This window comes from Periplaneta americana, chromosome 15, assembly GCF_040183065.1.
Source record: "Periplaneta americana isolate PAMFEO1 chromosome 15, P.americana_PAMFEO1_priV1, whole genome shotgun sequence".
In the NCBI taxonomy this organism is placed as follows: Eukaryota; Metazoa; Arthropoda; class Insecta; order Blattodea; family Blattidae; genus Periplaneta; species Periplaneta americana.
The window spans coordinates 172673325-172697735 of record NC_091131.1 but is presented as its reverse complement, the minus strand read 5'-3'; the positions used below and the strand labels follow the sequence as shown (position 1 = coordinate 172697735).

Here is a 24411-nt window from a genome sequence, read left to right as displayed (position 1 = left end):
TTTTAGAATCCGAGGCCATTATTATGTGATTATTTTTAGTTTTTATTAAAGGAATAAGAGCTTGACAGATGGCTGAGAGTTCGGCTGTATAACTAGAACTGTTGGGGGGAAGTTTTGAATTTGGCATGAGTGTTATCAGTCCAACTGAGCCATGCAGCTCCAACGCCTGTTTTTGTTTTTGAACCATCAGTGAATATAATAACTACATTCGGATTCTGTTGCTTCTCATTGTCAATCCATTCTTGAAATAGCTGTGGTGACTGAACCTCTCCCTTCTGGAAGGACACTAGGTCGTGCTAAATTGGGGCTGTCAATATTTTGTAAGCGACAGAATATATAAGATATCTCGGAAATATTTGGTATGAGAGACTTTGAGTATATTCTTGAAAGGGGTGATACACTGTAGGAAGAGTCAGGTTGATATTGTGAGGGTTGTGAGTGTGCAGGGTCATCAATCCTTTCATTTTTATTGTATAACAGTGCGAACAATTGTTTAAAATCGAATTAAAAAATTTATGTGCCATAATTTGTTGTCAGATGTAAAGCGGGACGTATGCTATTTCTTGAAGTGTATGTTTTTTGTTTGGTTTTCCATTCACACCAATTATTTTCTTCGCCACTTGATAATTTAAGATCTCCATCCTGTTTGTGATTTGTTTGTTTATTGATAATGGTAGTATTGGTAATGTATACTCTGTTACACTGCGGAAGATGTTGTTATATAAACATTGCAATTGATTCGAGTGACACCCCCACTTCCTGTGCACAATGCATTTGAATAATTTCACTCTCTGTTGAAGTTTGAGGTTAATAGTAGAGAAATGTTCATTCATCTTGAGGTTAGATTCCATGGTAATCCCCAAAATTTTTATACTTTGTTGTATGGGGATGGCTTGGTTGGATATTTTAAAGCTGTTTACATTAGGATGTCTCTTATGATTTTTAGAAATTATTATATGTTGAGATTTTCTGTGATTAATTTGTAGGCCAATATCTTGGATTGCGTTGCAGATAGTGGTTATGTCATCTTGTAGTAAGTGCAAAGCTATTGTATTATTTCTTAATGGTATCCGGGCTGTTATAAAAATGTCATCAGCAAACATTGTAAGTCTGGCTATCTGAAGGCTTAACTGGAACAGAGTATGAGTATATATTGTAAATAAAATGGGGCTAAGAGATGATCCTTGTGGTAAACCGGAGTTAGAAATTCGGTTACTAGTATTTTGGTATCTTGGATGGAAACTGATTTTCCTGTTACACTTAAGGTTAATGATTAATTGATTTAACTTTTGTGGAATCTTGAAGTATTCTAATGTGGGAACTAGAAGTTGTAAGTTAACATTATCACATGCTTTGGCTACATCGGTTGCAATTAAGTGGAGATTTTGCTTCCTGATCCATGCTACAGCTGTATTTGCATGTAATAATAGGGTCTATATACAAATAGAAAATACAAAAGTACATAAATGTAAGATATCAATTTTTAACTCAATTAGCTTAAACAATTAAATAATTAATCTGATTTGTTTCTTAAATCTATGTGTGTTAAGTGTACTTAGCTCAAGGTAAGCTCTAATTAATGCATTATATATTTTGAGTCCAAAATTTCTGCTGTGTTTTAATCCAGCAGTGTGTGGCATTTGGGAGTATTTAGAAAGAAACTGTAGTTTTGTCTCGTATGGTATTCATGAGGATCAACAGCAACCTAGATAACATTTGGGTTTTGCAGGATGGCACAGATAAGCATTTATATAGTGCTGATGAAGCAGGTATAGAAGTAAAGCCCATCTTGAACAGTATTAAGGCAAGAGCAAGAGCAATGCCAAATGAAACTCCATCAACTATTTTGGTAGCAACTCTCGGTTCTCCTGTGGAGGAGGTAGCACAAAAGATGCTTGAGCGCAGAAGTTTGAAAAGAACGATAAACCGTATACAAATCCACGAGCGGCGTCCCAATCCAACAGCGCTGAATGATTTAGTCGTAACAGCTCCTTATGACCTTACGGCAAGGGGTCAACAGTTTCTGTTGTTTAGCTCAGGCTAGGATGACGAAAATAGAGTTTTAATATTTTCTTATGATGATTCCCTAAGGGTTCTGTCTCAGTGTAATATGCTAATTTGTGATGGGACTTTGAAGTGTGCGCCCCAGTGGTTTGCACAATTGTTCACAGTGCACGGGAGATATCGTGAATCATGCCGCACACAAACAATGTGATAGAAGGCTGGCACAGTCATCTTCAACGCGTGGCTGTACATTATTCATCCATTTGGCGATTTATACATGCCTAAAGAGCGAAGAAAATGAAATTTGGGCACAAATATTGCAAGCAAGAGGGGGGAGGGCATACACTAATTAAAGAGCCGGTGAATGAAACGTATTTGACGAATCAAAGACAAATTCTCCAAATTATGAGAAACTACAACAGATACAAAGAAAATGGAGAAAATTCTCATATACCTTAAAAGTATTGGATACCATCTTAAAAGTGGGGCTCTGGTTTCCGATGATTAATAACTTATTTGTGCGAGTTACAGAATAAAATTGATTGTGTTCTTTTCAATTCAGACATTATGGACGTTTAACACTATGGACATTTTGACCTTACGGACGTTTTATCATATGGGCTTTCTATCATATGGACATTTTGACCTTATGAACATTTTATCATATGGGCTTTCTGTTGGATGGACATTCAGTACATGGACATTTTCACTGTATGGATATTTTCACCGTATGGACATTTTGACCTTACGGACGTTTTATCATATGGATGTTCTGTAGTATGGACTATATACGTTGGAAGCGTACGTTTTCCATGATCTGGTTTTGGTTTGTTTGATGCTTTGTTTAACCCTGGCGTTGCTTTGCTTAAATTTAGTAAAATTGGAAAGTATTTTATGCTTCATAAATTGTTTACATACTGTCTTTCTATTATTTATATGCATCATAATCTCTTTGTTCCACCAGGGTGGTTTCATTCGAGCTTTGAAATTTTCCTTGGTTGGGGAAGATGGAGCACTAGTATGTTTATCCAATATCTGTTTGAATATAGCAAGGAATTTCGTCATATCTTTCTCTTGGGCTATCGGGTGATGTCTGGGTGAATCTAGTTCCTCTTGAAGCGTTTGCGGATTAATTTGAATTTTCCTATATCCATGTCATTGTTGGAATTGAGCAATCTGAATCTGTACTATAAAATGATCACTGCCCATCGTATCAGGTGATATGCTCCAAGTCGTTAGGGGTAGTAGTTTGCTGGAAATAAATGTCAAGTCTGGGGAACTATCCTCTTGATGTGGAAGTCTTAATCTAGTAGGAGTATCTTCATTTACTAAGTTGAGGTTATGGAGTTCAAAGTATTCTAAAAATTTGTATTTTCGAAAGGCCTGAGTATCTGCAGAGATTGTTTAAGATTAAAATCTCCCAGGATTATTATAGATTTGGATGTGTTAGATCAAAATGGTGTTCCCAAAAGATCCAAGACACATAGTTATACGATGCATTATATATCCCTATTACCAGAATGATGTCTAGTTCAATTTGGATTGCCTGAAAAGTTTTTGTGTAATTGGTAATTGTAATTGTAGATGTCTGTAATATCTGTATTGATTTGTCTATTAAAAAAGCTATTCCACCTATAATAGAAACTAGAATACACATGTCTGTAAGTTTTAAGGTTATGATTATTTTCATTTATTGCGTCTACGTGAATAGGTTAACAAATGATTTTACAAGTTCAGCATTCACATACATAAATCGAGGGTTAAACGAGCGTTGAGGGACTTCCGCCGATTTTGGAATAGACACTGACCCACTTAGGTTAATTTCAATTAAGAAACATGCCAAACGAATTATCTTTGCACCAAAAACGGATCCTCCCTGGACCAAATTATCGCATTTTATAATTATTTGAATGCAACAGAAGTCAGAAGTCTTGCTAAAATCGACGGAAGTCCCTCAATGCTCGTTTCACCAAATCGAGCTTTGGGAAATCTTCGCCAAAGTGGCAGATAATTATAACAAACCACGATGAGCACTGGCAGAACTATGTTTCCATTTCATCCACCTCAAATACAGTTTTTTCTTATATTAGGCTATGGAAAGAATTCGTCTAACAGATGCACTCCTACGCAATAACAATTCGATACCCAGCCCCGGAACAATTTTTCCCTTGCATTTGTTCAGTCTGCTTCACAGGGAACTTTACCTGAAAAACTAGACTTGCATAATAGGCCTATATACGTTACTGTAGGTACCTTAACAGAAAACCACAATTGTAAATTGCACAGAATTTGTGTACACTCGATGTGGGTTTCTGGCATCTTTTCAGACTCGAGTTGTGTGGATATAAGGAGAAAAATTGAGACTGTGTCGGGTGGAGTTCCTGGGTAGGTCAGGTGGTGGAGCGCTGGTACATTCAACCAGAGGTCCCAGGATCGATACCTGGCCCCGGAACAATTTTTTGCTTGAAATTATTGACGTCTGCTTCACAGGGAGCTTTACCTGAAAAATTGGACTTGCATAACAACCAATTCATTCATAGCGTTCTGCCCAAGGGCAGATCTTTCACTGCAAATCCAACATTCTCCAATCTTTTCTATTTTTTGCCTTCCTTTCAGTCTCCGCATATGATCCATATATCTTAATGTCATCTATCATCTGATATCTTCTTCTGACCCAAACTCTTCTCCTGTTCATCATTCCTTCCAATGTATCCTTCAGAAGGCAGTTTCAGCGTCATTCTCTCTTTCCACTGCCGCCACCACTTTCCATGAAGTTTATTTTGAGCTAACAAACTTCTCTGCTTGAAACCTGGAGGATCAGAGTAATTGTTTTGTTCCTGTTGTCCATTAGGGCCTATCATTATGTGCACAGCTTTAAATGTAAGGATCAAGGTTAATTTTGGATAATAAATTAATGCTCATTCAAATTATATTTTGTCTTAAATATGTGTGTACCTTCTGAATATGTATTGCAGATTCGCATGTTGTTTCATTACCACGTAATTAAAATGATAGATTTTTTTTTTCTCTTTTGTAATTAACACTTTATTTGATTTTGTACGTAATACAATAGGGTCCTAGTATGAAAATTTAAAATGTAAATTTCTGGAACTCTTAAATGAACAATTATATTAATTGTTCTTATTTAATCAAATTCCTAACTCAGGGTATCTGAAATAATACGGAAATGATAAAGAATAATCTACTGTTATGTAAATTATTACAGGATGAAATTAATAATGGACTGGAGACCCTTCTTTCGAGACAGTGTCACCTAGAAGCAAAACTTCGTGGCATTACCAAAGTATTGCCAAATCTTCAGATCGTGCATTCTGATGCCCAGAAACTTGCTGAGATGGTAACATTTACTTCAACTCTGGCAGAGAATGTTAGTGCTAAAGTGCGTCGGCTAGATATTGCCAGGGTGAGTGATGATTTTAAACAGAGAGATTACAGTTATAAGTGATTTAACATTTGAATTTGTATAAAGGATGGATAAGGGATGACTATGGTATGAAAGGTGGATAAGAGCTGATTATCGAACAGTTTAAATAAGGACGAGGGAGAAGAAATGAAGACAATACTGAAGGAACTGGAGAGCTCCCATCTGTAAGAGAGTGCTGAAAGATCTATGGACAAAGAGAGAATAGTGTATATTGGAAATCAATTAATGTAGTGTGTTTTAAAACCCTTTTATTACACATCTTTGCATGCGTGCATGTATGATGTAGCCAATTTCTCTTTAATTTCCTGTCCAGTTTCAACATTATTGTTTCTTCACCTACTCTTTCTAGCTCTGCTTCATTTCTTATTTTGTCTGCTGTCTCATACAAGTCACATTCCACACAAAACTCTTCACTGGTCTCATAGTTCTTCTTCCAGAGTTTCGTAGAAAATGCTCCTTTTTCTATTAGAAACTTCCTTTGTCATTGCTATTCTCCTTTTGACTTCCTGGCAACAGCTCATGTTCCTATACCAAGTATCTGAAGCTGTCTACGTGTTACTGACTCATTTCGAATTCGCACATTTATCACCTTTATTTTTCTACCAGTAACCATGGTCTTCGTTATCTTCATCCCATACTGCTCTCAGCTCTCATTTAGCTCCATTAGCATATTCCTTATTATCATCTTCTTTTTCTACTAACAACGCCATGTCATCAAATCTTATGCACTTTATTCTTCCTCCTACTATCACCCCTTCTGAAAATAATTCTTCTCTAAATCCTCCAAGTAGATGTTAAACAGGAAGGTGATGAAGAGCTTCCTTGTCCTTACTGCACTTCCCTATGACATTTCTTGACCTAGTCTAACTTTGACTTGCTGTTTCATACAAGGATTACTTAATAGCCTCCTCTCTTTCCTAATCACACCAATTTTCTTCACGATTTGCATAAATTTATTCTAGTGCACTTTATTAAAACCTTTTCTACCACCACAGATATTACATACGTCTCTTTACTTTTTTTCCAGATATGTCTTGCTAATTGCAGTCCAGTTACATTTCTCGTACCTTTTCCTTTCCTGAAGCCAAATTTTTCCTCTTTCAACTTTCCTTCCTCTTAGAATATAAACATCGATTCAGTATTCGCAGGAGAATCTTTGCCGAGTGCGATATCAAGTTGATAGTCCTGAACTCATTACATTTTTGGGCATTATTTTTCTTTGATACTGGCAGCATCACTGCCTCCGTGAAATCTTGAGGCCATTTGCCTTTCTCATATATTTCGTTACACAGTGATAGAAATTCTGAAAGTTGTCATCTCTCTTTTTTATGAATGGGGATAATAATATATGATAATTTCCTTTCATAAGTTTTATTGTTTTAAATTTTTAATAGATTTATATCCGTCAAGTCTGGGCCTTCAGTATCTTGGTCGTTGTTTTGTGCTTGATATTTAATAAACTTGTTTGGGGGTGAACAATTTAGCATTTCGCTAAAGTGCTCCCTCCATCTTGAAATTTCATTTATGCAGGTCAGCATATTTCCTTTCTTATCTTCAGTAGTTGGATATTATGGCTAATGATCTTTTTTTCATTTTGATATAATAGTGATAATGGGCTATTTTTGTAATAATCACAGATCGAAGTTTTCTGTATATTGGCAGTAATATTTAATGTACATTTTGTTCATTATTTCTTGAATTACTTTGAGTGGTTAAAATCAAATGTAACCATCAAGGTTAGGTTTGAAATATGGAATGGTTGGAAGAGAAAGAAAATTTAAAAAGGGAAGGAAAAAATTGTGTGTAGTTTTTAATGCGACTTCTGTCTCACTATACTGTTATGTTACTGTAAAATCTTATGATTATTTTTCATTGTGTAGTTTTTAATGGAACTTTTTTCACAATATGCTGTTGCATTACTGTATGCTATAAAGTATTATTGTTTTAATCCTATATTACATGTGTTCTAAAGAGTAAGGTGTCAGAGTGCCAGCAGAGAGTTCAGATCTTCAGCTGTATAGTGACGGAATGCAGACTGCTCTTCGAAATGAAGATTATGAGAAAGCAGCAGCCCATGTACATCACTCTCTTTCAATGGATCAACATCTTTTGAAACAGACTGTAGCTGAAGGTATGAATTTTTAACGTCGTAATGAACAGAAATTTAATGTAAAATGAAACAGTTGCTGATTCAAGAGATAGTTATTGTAACTGCTGGTAATCAAAAGTGCCAAAACGTACTGCACATATGAAGATATAACTGGTAGTGTTAGTGTATACAGTGGCTTAGATTTTTTATGTACTCTGTAGTCTATTGTTGCCACTTTATCAGAGAAGCTCTTTATATACTATATGTTGAAAGATTACCTTGATGGTGAAATGATAGCTAAGGATGATGAATAGAAGTGAATTCTAATATAGACGACGACAAGCAATGGGTAAATTTTGCCTGGAGGTCTCTCATTCAGGGACAGGCTTCTTTCACTTGTTAAACTCTGACGTATGACCTGATTTTACTTTTCTTTCAAAGCAAGTTTTGATAAGAGTTTTCATCATTCTTAAAAATACCATTGTGTTCAGATAGGCCCAAAAATAACAGGCCGTCTACTGCTAACAAATGTAACTAAAAATAACTATTTAAGCAATTGGTAACGAAAGTAACGAATTTAAAAGACTTGAATAGTCGTGAATAACGAAATTACGCAGAATTGCTTCACTTATTTAATGTTGTCACAACTGCCTCTGTTACAGTGGTCGATAGTTAGTAATTACATATGTAAGTCTGATATAGTCTAGAAGGCTGGGAGAAAAGTTGGCTGCTCGTCCATTGAATTGAAGATCAGATGACTTGTGGAACAAGTCTGATGTTACCGAACGAGTTGGCTCAGGTAGTAGCATTTGAGACTCGCATTCAGGAGATCCCAGGTTCAAACCCCATGGCCGACCAATCTGACTGGTGTTTTTCATAGTTTCACTTAGTCACAAGGGCTGGATTGAAAATTTGCATACCATGATTCATCACCACCTCAATCACCAATATCATAAACATTAATCGAAAATTTGAGTCAGTTGCCTACACACAAACTATCTACAACACAACAATAGAAACAGGAATAGTAAAAGCGGCTTACTTATATACCCACAGATACTAAAACACGCGAGATGACCGTGAATGTTAAAGCGTGTATAAATAAACTTAACAAAAAAAAAAAAGTCTGATCACAAATCATTAGTTAAATAAAATGTGTTTAATGTTTTTTCATTGTGCTTATGAATAATTCATAAGTTGTAGTATGCAGTGGCGTAGCCTGCTTTTCAGACTGGGGTATGTAACCCAGTTAATATAGTTTGAAAATGGAATTTCCCATATCTGTATCCAGCATAGCATATATACCGAATACAATTGTTGTTGTTGTTGTTTTCTAATGCCAGGCGTTTGACAATAAAGTCATTTGACCTCTTGCACTCCAATATTTTTCAAAGATATTATCATGACCAGCCACTGAAGCACAGATTTTGAGGTGTTCCGAATCCATTTCTTGGTTTGAGTTGCACAATGGACAATTAGGGGACTGATATATTCCAATTCTATGCAGGTGTTTGGCCAAACAATCATGGCCTATTGCCAATCTAAATGCAGCTACAGACGATTTTCGTGGTAAATCGAGAATTAACTGTGGATTTTGATGCAGAGAGTTCCATTTTTTCCCTTGTGATTGTGTTATCAAATTTTGTTTGTGAAGTCTAAGTATGTAGATTTAATAAATCTTTTCACAGAGTAATACGTAGATTTAGTAACAGGTTGGTAAGTAGCAGTGCTGCCCTTCTTTGCTAAAGCATCCACATTCTCGTTTCCCAGGATTCCACAATGGGATGGTATCCATTGGAATACAATTCTTTTATTGAGTGATATTAATTGAGAGAGCATTTTAGTTATTTGTGCTGTTTGAGATGAAGGTGAGTGTTTAGAGACTATTGATAGAATACAATTGTATCATGTAGTATAAACATGCATATATCTTCCTTGCTAATACAAATTTACAAGTATATTACGTACCTAGTAAAACATCGACAAATAATAGACACACTGAAAAGTGTTTTAATAAACTTAGTTTAGAACTATGCAGTAAAAATAAAATTAATAAGCTCACGTTTACTATCAGCCTACTTCTTGTAAATCTGCTGGATCTTCCTGTTTTTCTGAGAGAATACGTCAAATACATCATCCTTAAATGAAGGTCGAGAACGTAGCTTCTGCAGAAGTTTGCTCTCAATGTTCGTCAGAGCAAGGGCTGAGAGCCTTTCTTCATTCTGAGTGCTGCGAAGGTAATCTTTTATTTTTCTCAAGCAGGAAAAATCTCTTTCTACCAAAGCACTAGTTGCTGGTATAGTAATAATCAAAGTTGTCAATTTGAAAGTTTCAGGGAACACTGTAGAAAGATCCATTGTCTTCATATACTGGTGTAGCTCAAAAACACTAGTTTTCTTCATAACAGGATCACCCTAAATCACACACAATTCACTTTTTATTCAAATGAAATAAAAAAGGTCTCATAATTTACTTTCAGACTTGAAAGTGTCTCTTCCGGGAACCATTTTTTGAAGTTAGAGTATTGTGTATTGTCAAGAAGACAGACAAATTGTAGCTTTGAAATTTCACTAAATCTCTGAGATATAGTTTGTCTATGGTATCAATGATTTCGAAAAATAATCGTATATAGTTGGATTTTTCATTGTCGTTGTCGGAGACACTGCCAGTATGAATTCTCTTTCCTTGAGGTTCATAGCCATCCTCATTCATTTCCTTCCAAAGTCCGTCAAATTCGTTCCTATAATTATGCAAATAGGCCTAAAGTTTTAAATTTTCTAACATCCTATTACAGTAAGCAATATCTGAAAGCTTTCTCTGGAGTACTTGGAAGAGGACATCAGAGTACTGAAATATGTTGGAAAAAACTGTCAAAAGGAAATTGAAAGTGAATTCTTTTAACTTGGTCAATAAGCCTTCTGGACATGTAACAGTATCTTCATCCCATACCAATTCGGTGTTTTCATTTTTGACCATTGTTTCAAATAAATGTTCCATGTCAATTTTGTGTTCTTTTTCTGTCCGATCTTTGGAAGTTCCATTGAATCTGAGGAACATATGGAATTCGTTTTTTCACATGCAAATCCAAAGCATGAACCCTCTTCGTTGATTTAGAAAAAAATGTTCCAAAACCTGCCGGAGAAATAAAGATCTTAACTTGTTTGATAAAACTAGTTGACTGCGACAGCACACTATTTAACTGGTGGACCATAGCAGTGAACGAATATGGCTGATTTACAATGTTCTCTGAGCTTCGACTGCAATCCATTATGTTCCCCTGCCATGACAGCTGCCCCATCATGTGTGTGGGAAATTAGCCTATCTGAACAAGAAAAGTCATTAATAATATTGAGAGCATGAGTCAGGAAAGAATGTGATTTTCTACCAAAACTTTTCTCTGAAAAGCAAATAAATCTCTCTTCAATATTACCGCCAACAGTTACGTAATGAAAGACTGTAGAGAGTTGTTCTTTATTGCTTACATCAGGAGTTTTATCTAAAAACAATGAAACAAAAGAGGCTTCTGAAATTTCCTTCTTAATTTCAAGAGTAATAACTGCACTCACACTTGATATCAAGTCATTCTGAATATCAGGTGAAGTTCCACGAAATACAGTTGACTTTTCTAAACATTCTTTCAGAGACATGTCATATGTTGAAACTTCATCTATATAGCCAGCTCAAAATAATTTCCTCTGTTTGAAGATCCCGCACTCTCATCGTGACCACGAAATGCAAGCCCTTGTTTTCCTAAAAGGAAACAGCTCGTATGAAATATGAAAGTATATCTCTGTTTTTTTAACTTCATTGTTGTGCTGCTCAAAAGAAAGTTTGTACTGATTATTTAAAGAAAATTCTATCCTTGGGGGTTTTTTTTTTACTTGGTTATATAACGACGCTGTATCAACTACGAGGTTATTTAGCGTTGATGAAGTTGGTGATAGTGAAATGATATTTGGCGAGATGAGGCCGATGATTCACCGTAGATTACCTGACATTTACCTTACGGTTGGGGAAAACCTCGGAAAAATCCCAACCAGGTAATTAGCGCAAGCGGGAATCGAACCCACGCCCGATTGCAACTCTGGATCGGCAAGCAACCACCTTAGCCAACTGAGTTACGCCGGTGGCTCTCCTTAGAGTTTTCCCGAACATTTTTAGTCGTTTTTTCAAATATTATATGGTTACAAAAATAGGTATGTTTCTTGGCTGCCTTATAAATACTTTTTAAATCTTCATAGCCATTGGTATTCCAAACGGATTTTTCATTAGAAAAGAGGAGACAAGACCAGCAAAACAGTTTGTTTAAAGTCTTACAACTGCACAGCCACGACTCACTTTCATAAATCTTTACATTAAAATGTCTTGCACACTTTGTTATATTGGTAGTGATATTCAGTACTGGTTTTGAAGGGCCTGCTTTAATTACGTCTTCATTTTTACAGAACGTTAAAGTCTGAAAGCTCCTTACCTTCAATTTGTCGATTATACAACAATTTGTTTCCATATTTGATACATTGCGACAATGAACACGAAACAATTTCCCTTTCACTCACTGCGTGACCTCTTGGATGTATATTGTCAGCGTACATATCTTGAGCCCATAAGCGCATAACACAAAGATCTTAACCTAAATAATTTATTTCAACATTAAACAATTAAGCTTTCAAAACAGTCTTGAGTGTTCACAAATGAAAAGAGTACCCATTTTGGAACAAATAACTCACTCATCATTCTTTATAAGTCACTGGAAATAATATTATAACACAATTTAATGTGTAACACTTTTATTAAGCCGCCAATGCTTATCTACTATAATAGTCATTTACATGAACGTTTTCGATACCATTTTTTGTATCATCTTCAGATGCATTATAATTAAAATTAACAATTAACATTTGTAAATGATTGAAAACCTAGCCATTGGTGTGTGTGTTCTGTGAACTTCTTTTCGTGATTAAGTGTGTGATACATTTATGGATGTCGCTTGTCTACTAGTAATTAGTGCTAATAGTAATACTAAGCTTACTTAATATCAATCAATTTCTAAAATGCAGTATAAAACTTATAGTTAACACCAATATAAAACTTTTATAAAAGATCACTTGTTTGGTCGTTTTTGTTATTCTGTCTTTGAGTTCTGTTGTGTCTTGCCTTTTAATGGGGCGATTATAACTGTTCTCTCTTTGTTTTTATATAAAACCTCATAATATTAAAATGTTGAATCGATGTGTAAGAAGCAATTTGTAGAGCACTTGTTTTAATCACTTGGTTTTTTACGAAGTGAACTGGGGTAGCTTACGAATTATTAATTTCACTGTGTGTTGTTGTTGTTGTATTAAACCTTATCTAGTTTTTACTTGTCACGTAACCACATGTTAACATTACCATTTTGGAGTTCACTGTTGTCCACTATTTCCTATGCAAATTCGATCGTCTAACAGGTTGAGTTACAATTTGGTTTGATGTCGAGCTCCGTATTCAAGCAAAGCCAGTGCTTCTCTGTAACAGTGTTAATATAATTAATGTTAGAATTTAGATGTTTTGAATTTTAGCTATATTTTATAATAGGAAATAAACTTACAATTCAGCTGTTTTGCATGTTGTGTACTTGTCGGTTGCGTGGCTGAGCTGGAATAACGGTGCTCGCTCACAGAGTTAGAAATACATCGTTGATACCGGAAGTTGGAGGGGAGGTTGGAGGTGCCTGTGTGGTGACTGTATGCTTTTGTTTTCGCGGGAGCAATTTGAATAAATTAAATAAGGGATTGTTAGTATTAGTTATTTGTTCATTAAGGAGGGGTTGTCCTGAGATATATTCTTTTGCTATATAAAATTGTTCAGCCGTGTCTATTGAGGGATTGTTTGTAATTTTTATTATATTTAATGTGTCGTTTATGTTGGATAATTCGTGATTTTCTTCAATAAGATGTTGTGTATAAATTTAGATTTGTTTCTATTGTAAATGAAGTCCGTTGTATGTTCTCTGTATCTGACTTTGAAGTTGTGTCGTGTCTGACCTATATATGCTTTTGTGCAGTTTTTACATTTTAACTGGTATATGCTGCTATTTAGGAATGGTTCGTTACTGTTGGTTTTATTGGGAATTATATTGTTTAATTTATTGTTGGTTCTAGCAGCTATATTAATGTTTTGTTTCTTGAAAAACTTACAGAGTTTATTTGAGATTTTGCCGTAATACGTCATGCTTTGCCATTGTTTATTATTTTTTGCATTTTCTGGTTGAAGTGTGGTAAAATTGTTTTTGTGTAATTTTGTTTTCCTTTTTTGAATTAGTCTGTTAATTAGTTGTTTTTCATATCCGTTCTCGAGTGCTAGTTTTTGTATGTAATTAACTTCTTTATTGTAATGGTCTTTATTGAGTGGAGTTGTAAGTAATCTGTCGATAAGGTAATCGGAATTTACTGATTTTATGTGTGGCTGGGTGTATAGAGTTTTTGCTTATTGAATGTGTGGTTGTGTTTTCTGTATATATTAAAGGTTATTAATGGAGGTTTAACTGTTATATTTAAATCTAGGAAGTTTAGGCTGTTTTTATTGCTTTGTTCTAATGTGAATTTGATATTTTGATGCCATTTATTAAACTCATATAGTATTTGTGTGTTCAAATTTTGGGGGGCTTCATATACTATTAAAGTGTCATCGACATATCTTGCGTAAATGCTAAAATGGAATTTGTTACTTAGATCATGTATATGTTCATTTTCTAAATTTTGTAAGAATATGTTTGCTAGGTATCGGGAAAGCGGGTCACTCATGGCTAAACCTTTTGATTGAGTGTATATTTTATTATTAAATTTAAAGTAGTTTTGTTTCAGTGATGTTTTCAGTAACTGAATGACTTGCTGAATTAGGTTGTTATCTAGTTGAGCTTCGTTGAGTTTTTTGGCTATTATGTCCATGGTTTCATCTATTGGAATGTTTGTATATAAGTTTGTTATGTCTAGTGATAGTAATTTAGTATTATACTAATAATAATACTAAATTATAATGCATCTGAAGATGATACAAAAAATAGTATCGAAAATGTTCATATAAAAATCTTATTCATGTAAATGACTATTATAGTAGATAAGCATTGGCGGCTTAATAAAAGTGTTACACATTAAATTATAGCAGCTTATCGGTAACAAAACAAAAATGAAATTATAACACAAGCATGACTATACGACAATATGTATTACAACGCTATACATACCCAGGGTCACGAGCATGCTCATTGCACAAGTTTCCTCGGGCTGACGACAGATGTCGTTGAGACGTTGCGAAGTGTTTTTAAACATCAAGCGGGCCATGTCCATATAGTTACAATATAATTCTTACTAATGGTCGCACCTTCTGTTCAAGGTGATTAAAACACGAATTCAAAATCAAACATTCTGGGAAAACTTGATCTGTCTGAAAACGATTATATGTTGCAATATTATATTTCATAATTCAGAGTCACCTTGAAGGAAATTGCAGGGTATGTAACACATCTCCCACATCCATGGACGCCCCTGGTAGTACGTAACTAAAATGTAACTAATTTTTGTTTCACATCTTTGGTAGACACCTGAATAAGCATGGTAACCAACTATTCGACTATTGAACATGACATTGAAAAAATGTTGCTCTATTTTTGCACATAACTGGACTTTCAGTTATAATTAATACATCCAGTTAGTGTGTTATATAGCCCATATACTGTAAATATTGCAAAAGGAAGAATATTTCTCACTTAAGGGTGTCCTACTGAGTTCTGATGAAATATTTCAATTTTTACCATTTTTCAATTTTCCCACCAAAAACTCATATGATCTGTAATAAATATTTGTGCAAAGTTTCGTTTCATTATTCGAATTGTAGGTGACCTAAATATTAATTCTTTTAAAGTGCCGTAAGCTAATTGGGCCATCTAACCTTTAAACGCAGTTTCTGGGATATAATATTTTTTTGCATTTTTCAATCTAGGAATTCATACTTATCAAAAACTAAGTAAGATAATGCAGTGGCATTTTTACTACATGTTTTAAACACTATATTCTAGGGAATTTTTTTTTTATTTATTTTTTTTTTTATTTTTATGTCGCTTGAAAAATACAGTCAATATTATAATTATGCATGACCTTAAGAAAAAATAAAAAAAAAAATCCAAGATAATTTGTTTATTCGGAACCACAAATAGAAACAAAAATCGAATACACAGTCTCATTACTCTTCAGCTAGATGTGAAGCCATAAAACTAGAAACAAATCTTTATTCTTTCTTGTGTAATCTAATTTATGGTAAGATATGAATTTGTCTATTTAATTTTTTTATTGACCAAATTTACAAACCAAAAAATCTTAAAATTTCAACATCATCATCTAATCTTAAAGAAAAGAAATTGGTGATTAAAATTTAATTGAAATCATATAAAAATTGTGGAAATTTTAAAAACCAGTAGCACATACCTTTAAATAAAGTACAACCCCTATATAATGAATCATTGGGGACCTTGTTTTCTTTATTTCCTTAAATGGGGCTTCCACTAAATATAAGAGTTAATCATAAAAGAGGGGTGAGTGAGGAGGGAGAGAGTATTGGGGACACTCTAAATTTTTAAAAATAATTCTAGGTGTAGCAGCCTAAAATTCTCCAAGGATTCTTTTGTTAAATGTGGGTATGTTATAGAACCGAGTTGGCTTAAATTGGGTTTTAAAGGTGTGTGGTATATTCTCTAGGGTAAAAGAAAACAAGCCATAAAATCCGCGAATTCATTGAATACAAGAACATTAAATCAGGATTATACATATGTAGACAGGGTGATGCAATTGCATTATCTCTTTTTGTTTACATGTTAATCATTACATATGCAACATTATTTATTTATAATCAAAGTAAAACATTTAGAACCTACATAAATGTAAATTTATATAACTTATCTTATATTTGTGCTGTGACCAGCCTCAGAGTTTCTGGCCACAGTTCATGAGGTTCCAAGTTCGATTCTGGTTAGAGCACAGGAATTTTTCCTTCTTGTGTTCGTCCATGATTTGGAATTTAAGTTAAGTCTAGATTTAAGATCATACATGTTTATCGTACAATATCATTGAGGCAGTGTAAAGGCTAGTTCACAATAAACTGGAAACGAAAACGGTAAAATTGTTAAAATGTGTACATTTAAATGTGAGCATTCACAATTAACGAAAAGCTTGCCGGAGCCCGGGATCGGGAACAAAGAGTTGGCCAAGTTTCAACTTTGGCGTTCACGTTTCCGATCACAGCCCACTAGATTCATTCTATTGCCATCTAAAAGCTAATTTGTCGCCGTATATTTTGTAGCAAGAAGACCGTGCCATAACCTAAGCATTATTTTGTTCTGTGCTGTGCATCATGGAGCAAGTTTTATTTGACGAGATTTTAATATCGAGTGTTGAGGAAAATCCTCGCATTTACGATAAGCGGCGCATCTCGTATAAAGATGAGAAAATGAAGGAGAATACATGGCTTTCAATAATTGCATCTTTGAACACCGATCGTAAGTGAATTAAAATTTAATACTATATTGGTTGTATTACACACTACATATTCATGCTTCAATTCAATAACTACTGTTGTGTTCATTTTTGTTTTATTACAAATGTTTCTTCTCTAATTATTTTACGTTATGGTAGACTTAAAATAGGTTATGATAATAAAGATGCATGGGCATATTTATAGTACCGTACCTAATGAAATGTTTCAGATGAAATTTCGAAGTTGGTTAACCTGTGTTTATGTTGGCTGTCTTGTACTCATGAGAGAACGCCATTGGTTAATTATACACAAATAACATCAGAAGGCTTAATATCGACTTTACATATCGTTATTGACATGCATATCGATATGCATTGTCGTCTACATTCTCAGTTTATTGTGAATCAAAAATTGTTATATTCCCGTCCTCTGCTTCCCGTTTTCATTCTGGTTCTCGTTCCCGGTTTATTGTGAACCAGCCTTAACTCTGCGTTCAGGAATCCCAACCTCAGAAGTGGGTTACACATAATCCACTGCCATATACAACCAGCATCATGCTTTTTACCCATCATTTGTAAGAAGAGGAATTTTATAGTGAAAAAGTGGAACATGTGTTGTCAGCAAATAGCTGGATACACTACGAAGATAGATAATCCACTGCCAAAAAAAAAAAAAAAAAAAGACAATGTGGTGGCATTTGAGGGAAATATTTGTGCAATTGGTAATTGAATTGATTTTCTGTTCTAGATTGCACAAGTGTTACGAACTCATTTTCACTACTGCATGAAGCTGCAACCCAGCTTGGGGCTGTCGTTACACAGAAATTTGACGAAGCAGTACGTGCTGAAGATTTAGCATCACTAGCGAGATTTTTAAAAATCTTTCCTCTTCTTGGAATGCAAGATGAAGGTCTGATTAAGTTCTCATTGTACCTATGTTCAAAGGTAATATTACAAAATCATGCAGTTCTTACTTCAATTTTTCTGTCTTTGTTTTCTATTCTAATATGTTTATCTTCAAAAATAATGTTTTGGTAGGATAATTTTATTTATGCTTTAGTATTTCTGAGCTTTAGCTCTGACATCTCCCACATAAAGAGATCTGGCTAATTCTTATGAATTTAATTATATTTGAGTCAAGTACGAAATTGGGATATACATATACAAAGCACCAAAGAAGCTTCAGTTAGAATTATATTGAGATGTTTTATATGTTTTGACAGTATGAGTAAATAAAATTAGATTCAGAATTTTAAAAAAATATGCAAGGCGAGGTACAAATACAGTAAAACTTCATTTGTGCATTCTCACTTATACATTTTCTCACTTATACGTTTTTTCTTAAGTTCAGGCAAAATAAATACTTTCCATGGTAATTTATTTCAGTTATACGTTTTTCGCACTTATACAATCGTATTTTAAACCCTGAGAGGTACAAAACTTCATTTATACATTCTAATTCAATTTTGCTCGAAATTAAGTTTTCCATGAAAATGTGAGAACGCGAAAATACCGTATTTACGCCATTGAATATAATGTGCACACCAATTTTTTATCCTAAAATCCAGAAAAAAAAAACTGGCGAATATAATACACATCTGTGCTAAAAGCCACTAAAGTTTAAAATTACATTATCAAGACAGGTTATAAAGGGACTCCCTTACTTCTTGATTGACAATGACTAACGTCATGTTACCCATTGGTGATATTCGGCCAGTTCGCACCAGTTTAGATAAACCGGTTGTTAAATTATTTTTAGGTAATATTTGCAATTACCATGGACATATACCGTATTTTTTTAACATAGGTACACATGAGAGAACTGGTTGTTAAACTTCTTGAATATCACCACTGATGCTACCCTTTCATCAGTAATTATTGGTAAATTTTTTTTGGTTTGATGCGCAATTGTTGAGAGTTGTGTTCATAAAATCTCACAATAAAAGAAAAAATATTATTAAGTCATTTTAGAGTTTAAAATATTATTCTTATTAGTGACTGTTGTCATAAATGGACAATAAATTACAAATAAAAAGTGTGCAACGAGTGTTTTCGTACGTACAATAAATTTGTTAAAACTGAATAATTTGGTAGGATAATAAGATTGTTTTGAGGTGAATTTCTTTACACTAGAACTAATGTTCAGTTCAGTTTTGACTCCTTTAGAAGAGTTTATTAGAAGAATAGGAAGATAAAATGTTTTCTTTTGTAAAAGGGAGTAGAGTGATGACCAAAGGGTAAGTACAAGAAGGATTACAGCTGTTGTCAACCCTTCCTCCCATATCTTTGTAAAAGTGAACTCAAGGAAATACCAAGGCCGAGTACACAGTAAACTTACCTTCCTGATTAATGGAAGGGGGTGCGAAGTCAGTCAGTACCTACTGCCTAAATGGCTATAAAAAAGTGAACATTATTACTTACATTGAACGTAATCTATCCTGTGTTTTTAACAATGTCTATAGTATAAAAACACACTCTTCGGTTGTAGTGAACCTCGGATATAGTGAACAAAATATGCTGGTCTGCAGAGGTTCACTATAACCGGAGTTGACTGTATATAAACTTCAACCAAAAAATGTCGTGTTGAGAGATAAGATATTTTGTTATATTTGTATATTAAAAAGTGTTCTATTGAGAAAACATTAACTGAGCGCAATTCTACAAGATGCTACTATATTTTGATTTTGCATATTAAGAACATTTACTAGCTCACACTTATCGACATAAACATAGAAGGTTTGGGCTGTTCGTAGGTGTGTATATGGGTCATTCTCATGAAACCCGTCACTTTTGGAACCCAAAAATGGCAACAACTGAAATTGTAAGGAGATTAATTTTTTGATGGGTATTAGTTAAAGGTGTGAAAGATAAGTCAGGTGTGTTAGTGGCCATGTCTAAATCTTCGTGTGCTACAAGAAATAAAACAAAATCAATTTTCAGATTCCACGGTGTCCATGGCATCTCCACGGTGTCCACAGTTTTAATCCGTGGATTATTCCTTTGGCTCGGTAAAGGCAATTTGATATTTACACACCGACTTGAAAGCAATACTGAAAATGAAATAAGTCACAAATTTTCATTATTCATAATAATATTAACTGATTATTATTAGATATAATGCGATTGAGCCGTATTACAAAATGAAATAAGTAGGCTATTTATGTTCGCTCGCAAACATATTTAATTAATACTGTGAAGCATCACAACAATGATATACACATTAATTTGTATATTTATAAATAATAGTACCATATTGGATTACACTTTTTTTACTCGGTTATTTAACGACGCTATATCAACTACTCGGCTATTTAGCGTGAATGGAATTGGTGATAGTGAGATGGTATTTGGCTGGATGAGGCCAGGGATTCGCCATAGATTACCTGACAGTCACCTTAAGGTTGACGAAACCTCGAAAAAAACCCAACCAGGTAATCAGTCCAAGCGGGAATCGAACCCAAGTCCAGTCCAAGTGAAACTCCGGATCGACAGGCAAGCGCCTCAGCCGACCGAGGTACGCCGGTGACTGATTTCACTTATTCCATGAAGATAATGAAATAGAAATAAGAAATGATTTACATTTATAGTAATAACAATAATGATAAATATTTTACCTTTAATTTTGATTCTTTTATAAGTACATACACACGTATGCCCTACAAAAAAATAAGAACCACTTCTGTAGAAGACACAAACCAACACCTTTACACAATAGGAAATTTTCAATGACCCATACCACAGTAAACACATTGAAATTTATATATATATATAACTCAATTCATTGAAAATTAACAAATTTGGATTTTCTTTACACCACTGATACTGATGTGCCTTTATTGTATCACGTGATGCTTGTACTCCAAACTGTGGCTACTCTTGTGTCTGTAGGAATTATTCTGGCGAACAGCTGTGCGAGAAACTACTCTCTTACAGTGCTATAGCATTTATACTTCTTAATTATTTTGCCACATATGATGCGTCTTACTAATTGTTTACTTTTATATCCTACAGAAGAAAATGAAGATTTTAATTGTTGTTCTAGCAACTCTCCAAGGATCAGTTTCTTCTTTATGTCAGAAGGAACTGGACGCCCTCTTAGCAAAGTATGAACTGCAGTGCGCGAGGAAGATTGATTTGCTTTTTTCTTCTCTGTGATACGAGATGGAGTACAGCATAGGCCTTTTTCATTTTTTTTTTACACGTGAATAAAGCTTTTCCAATTTTTCTGTTAAAAGTTTAAGCTTAATGTTTCGGCTTTTAGTTTTCGAATAATTTCACTACCTTTTATTAGCAGAAGAGCTTTTTGCATCTTTTCCCAAATTACTATGATTACATTGTTGAATACATTTGTTCTTAATTTTCGTGCAATATTCTCTCATCTATTCTCTTTGTTTTTCCTTTGCTCTCTTAATTCTCTATTAGTCATGGCCGAAACTGTCTTAATTTTTCCTTCCTTCTTCCTCTCAGCCCATATCTTACTCTCGACGCTATGTAAGCAGCATGCTTTTCAGGATCTGCTTCCATCGTTAAACACTCTGGTTCTATTTTCCTTGCAAGTTGCACGTTTCGACTTTTGCCATTTCTTGAAACGTGAAATTTTTTACTTTTATAAATTTCTGTCTTTAAGCTTTCTTTTCTTGTCCTTCCCTTATTCTCGTTTTTTTCCGTCCACTAGTCAGTTCACCACCACTCATCGTGTAATACAGATACATGATACAGTCGCAATGTTGTATCCATATAGAACTATGTAGAGACTGCATTTTTCCAGCTACATTATAAACATCACATCAATAATAATTATCATGGCCTGTGAACTAAATATCCCGTTCCAAATAAATGCACGGTGTTTACAGCCATGGTGTCCACTCCCACAGTGTTCACATTTCAGACTTCGCACAGGTGTGTTCTAATTACTTTTAAACATATTAATTTTTCCGATCATATTTCATAAATAGCCTATGAAATCATTACTTACCCAGGAGTTGGTAATTTCCCCTTCCGTAGTTTAGCTGGCACTTTATCAACGGTGTCCACTTAAAAAAAATAACACTTGCTAGTCGATGCTGTTTTTGAAATTGATACACAAGTGCATATTTTTGTATGTCTGAGAAAATATTGACATTTCACCGTCTTCATCTCCCGAATGTTCTGGAAGCACCACATTGAACTTCTCTTTTAAAGCGGCAAATTCAAAGCGAAGAATCATCCACTCCATGGCAAAGCCAAAAACTCGTGGACAAAAACTACACCACTTCTGTAGTGACATTGGGCACTTTTATAAAAGTGTTGTATATGAGATGTTTACTTCCTTTAACGCACTTTTCAATACAATGTGTTTCTTTGTAATCGGATTTATAGTTTAAAGGTGATATTTATTGAAATTTATATTTTGTAGTGCAGGATATCCACGGTGTCCACATGTTTGGGTATTCCAAGCTATGCATGACGGTAAGAAAATGTAATATCGACCAAAGTTCAGGGAGGATAACTAAGTGTAATAGTGCTGTATTCTTTACACAGGAGATATTTTTCAAGTTACAAGATATTACAGAAATCTATGCAGGGGAAAGAACTGCGATGGGTTTCGTGAGAATGACCCATATACTGTATATTAAAGGTGTTTTCTGTACTTTTTCGGTGGAATTGCATCTCTTTTGAAGTAACATATTTTCTGAGTGGAAAGCGAACTAAGAAATATGTTATGCTTATACATTTTGTACAATTTTAGCACTTACCTTTTTTATTTCTAGCTTCAAGAAACAGCTCATAAGAATCTGCTAGTTGCCTTGGAGAGTAGCGAGCTAGTGTTATCTATGATGATACGTTGACTCTACTGTTTGAAGGAATTGCTCGGATCAGTGAAATTCATCAACCTCTTGTGGAGACATTATGGTTTGTGAATATTTTTGTATTCCAAATATTTTTTGAACATGTTATACTTTTGTCTGAAACGTAATTAGTATTGCCATGAAGAATTTTATGTCAAATGTACCAGGTTAATAATAATATACAATTGAAGGGGTTAGTGGAATAAGGGGGTATCCCACATTTTGGTAAAAAATGAACTAAGTCCATATTAAGAAAGCTGAGTCCATCTACTGTTAGTTTAATGTGCTATTTAAGTAAGGGATAGTCCCATTTTAAAGTAAATATGAACATATGAAAGGGCTTTGTAAGTTGTATCAAAATTCTGAATGGAATAAGGAGGTATCCCACAGTTCCTTGAAACCTTGGTTCTGATTGGCCAGCTGTATACCTAACTGACCAATGGGAGAATACTGCTTTGATACAATAAGTTTCCAAGCAACATGGCGGATGTTGACCGTACTAATGTTTTTGTAAGTGACGAAATGGTGAAAATAAGACAAATAATAGCAAAAAGAGGAAAAGAAATCCATAAAATGGAAAGACAACAGCAGACAGAAGGCACGAAACAGTGGACAAGAATATATTACACGCACAGACAAAGTAATGTCTGCTAAAGTGTTCGCTAACATACAGCAAAAGAAAAGACACCAAATACAGGATGTTAAAAGGTATCCACTATTTTAGGAGGTGATAGTATGCATCAGAATAAGAAAATAATGCCTAATAAACGTGGGTCCTACAACACACACTTGTTCATAAGAGGTGCTCAATGTGACGTCCATTCATGGCAATGCATTTCTCTGCCCTACAATACAGCAGACTACCAGAAAATCATACCGTAGTTGACACCTTTGGCATGGAATAATGATACGTCGCAAGGAATACTGAAAACAAAAGTCTGGTTGCGGATATGAGCAGGGTTCAGCAGAGATGGTGTTGTGAATTTTCATAATCAGCATGTGTGGGCTGATGAAAATTCCCATGCAGTTGAAGAAACGAGGCATCAGCACCCATTCTCAATCAACGTATGGGCAGGCATTCTTGGTGAAAGATTAATAGGGCCATATGTGCTACCACAGAGACTTTTAGGACTTTCTTATTAACGTATTGCCTGCCTTGCTGGAGAATGTGTCATGTCAGCAGGACTACAGATGTGGTTCATACACGATGGCGCACCAGCACATTTTCACCACAATGTGCGTGAACACCTGACGTTGACATTTCAAGACCACTGCAATGGTCGGGGAAGCCCCACACCTTGGCCTGCTCGTTCCCCAAACCTAAATCTCTTAGACTTTTGTTATGGGGACACATAAAGGAATCAGGTCAATTTCAAAGAGTGCGTGATTCCTTACGCCAAAGGGCAGAGAAATGCATTGTGATTGAGTGGACATCAGATTAGGCACCTCCTATGAAGAAGTGTTCAGAAAGTATGTGTTGTAGGACCCATGTTTATTAGACATTATTTTCTTGTTTTGATGCATACTAGCACCTCCTAAAATATT

The 24411-nt window shown here is 34.6% G+C and overlaps 1 protein-coding gene across 1 annotated transcript in view; it reads left to right on the top strand.

Annotated features, from left to right (window-relative positions):
* The window catches only part of LOC138715539 (uncharacterized), a 171754-nt gene that overhangs the window by 50190 nt on the left and 97153 nt on the right, over positions 1–24411 (top strand). The window contains exons 5-8 of the mRNA XM_069848584.1: positions 5231–5428; positions 7422–7580; positions 17787–17983; positions 22789–22930. The gene's annotated coding sequence lies outside the window, so the exon portion shown is untranslated. The remainder of the gene's footprint in view (positions 1–5230; positions 5429–7421; positions 7581–17786; positions 17984–22788; positions 22931–24411) is intronic.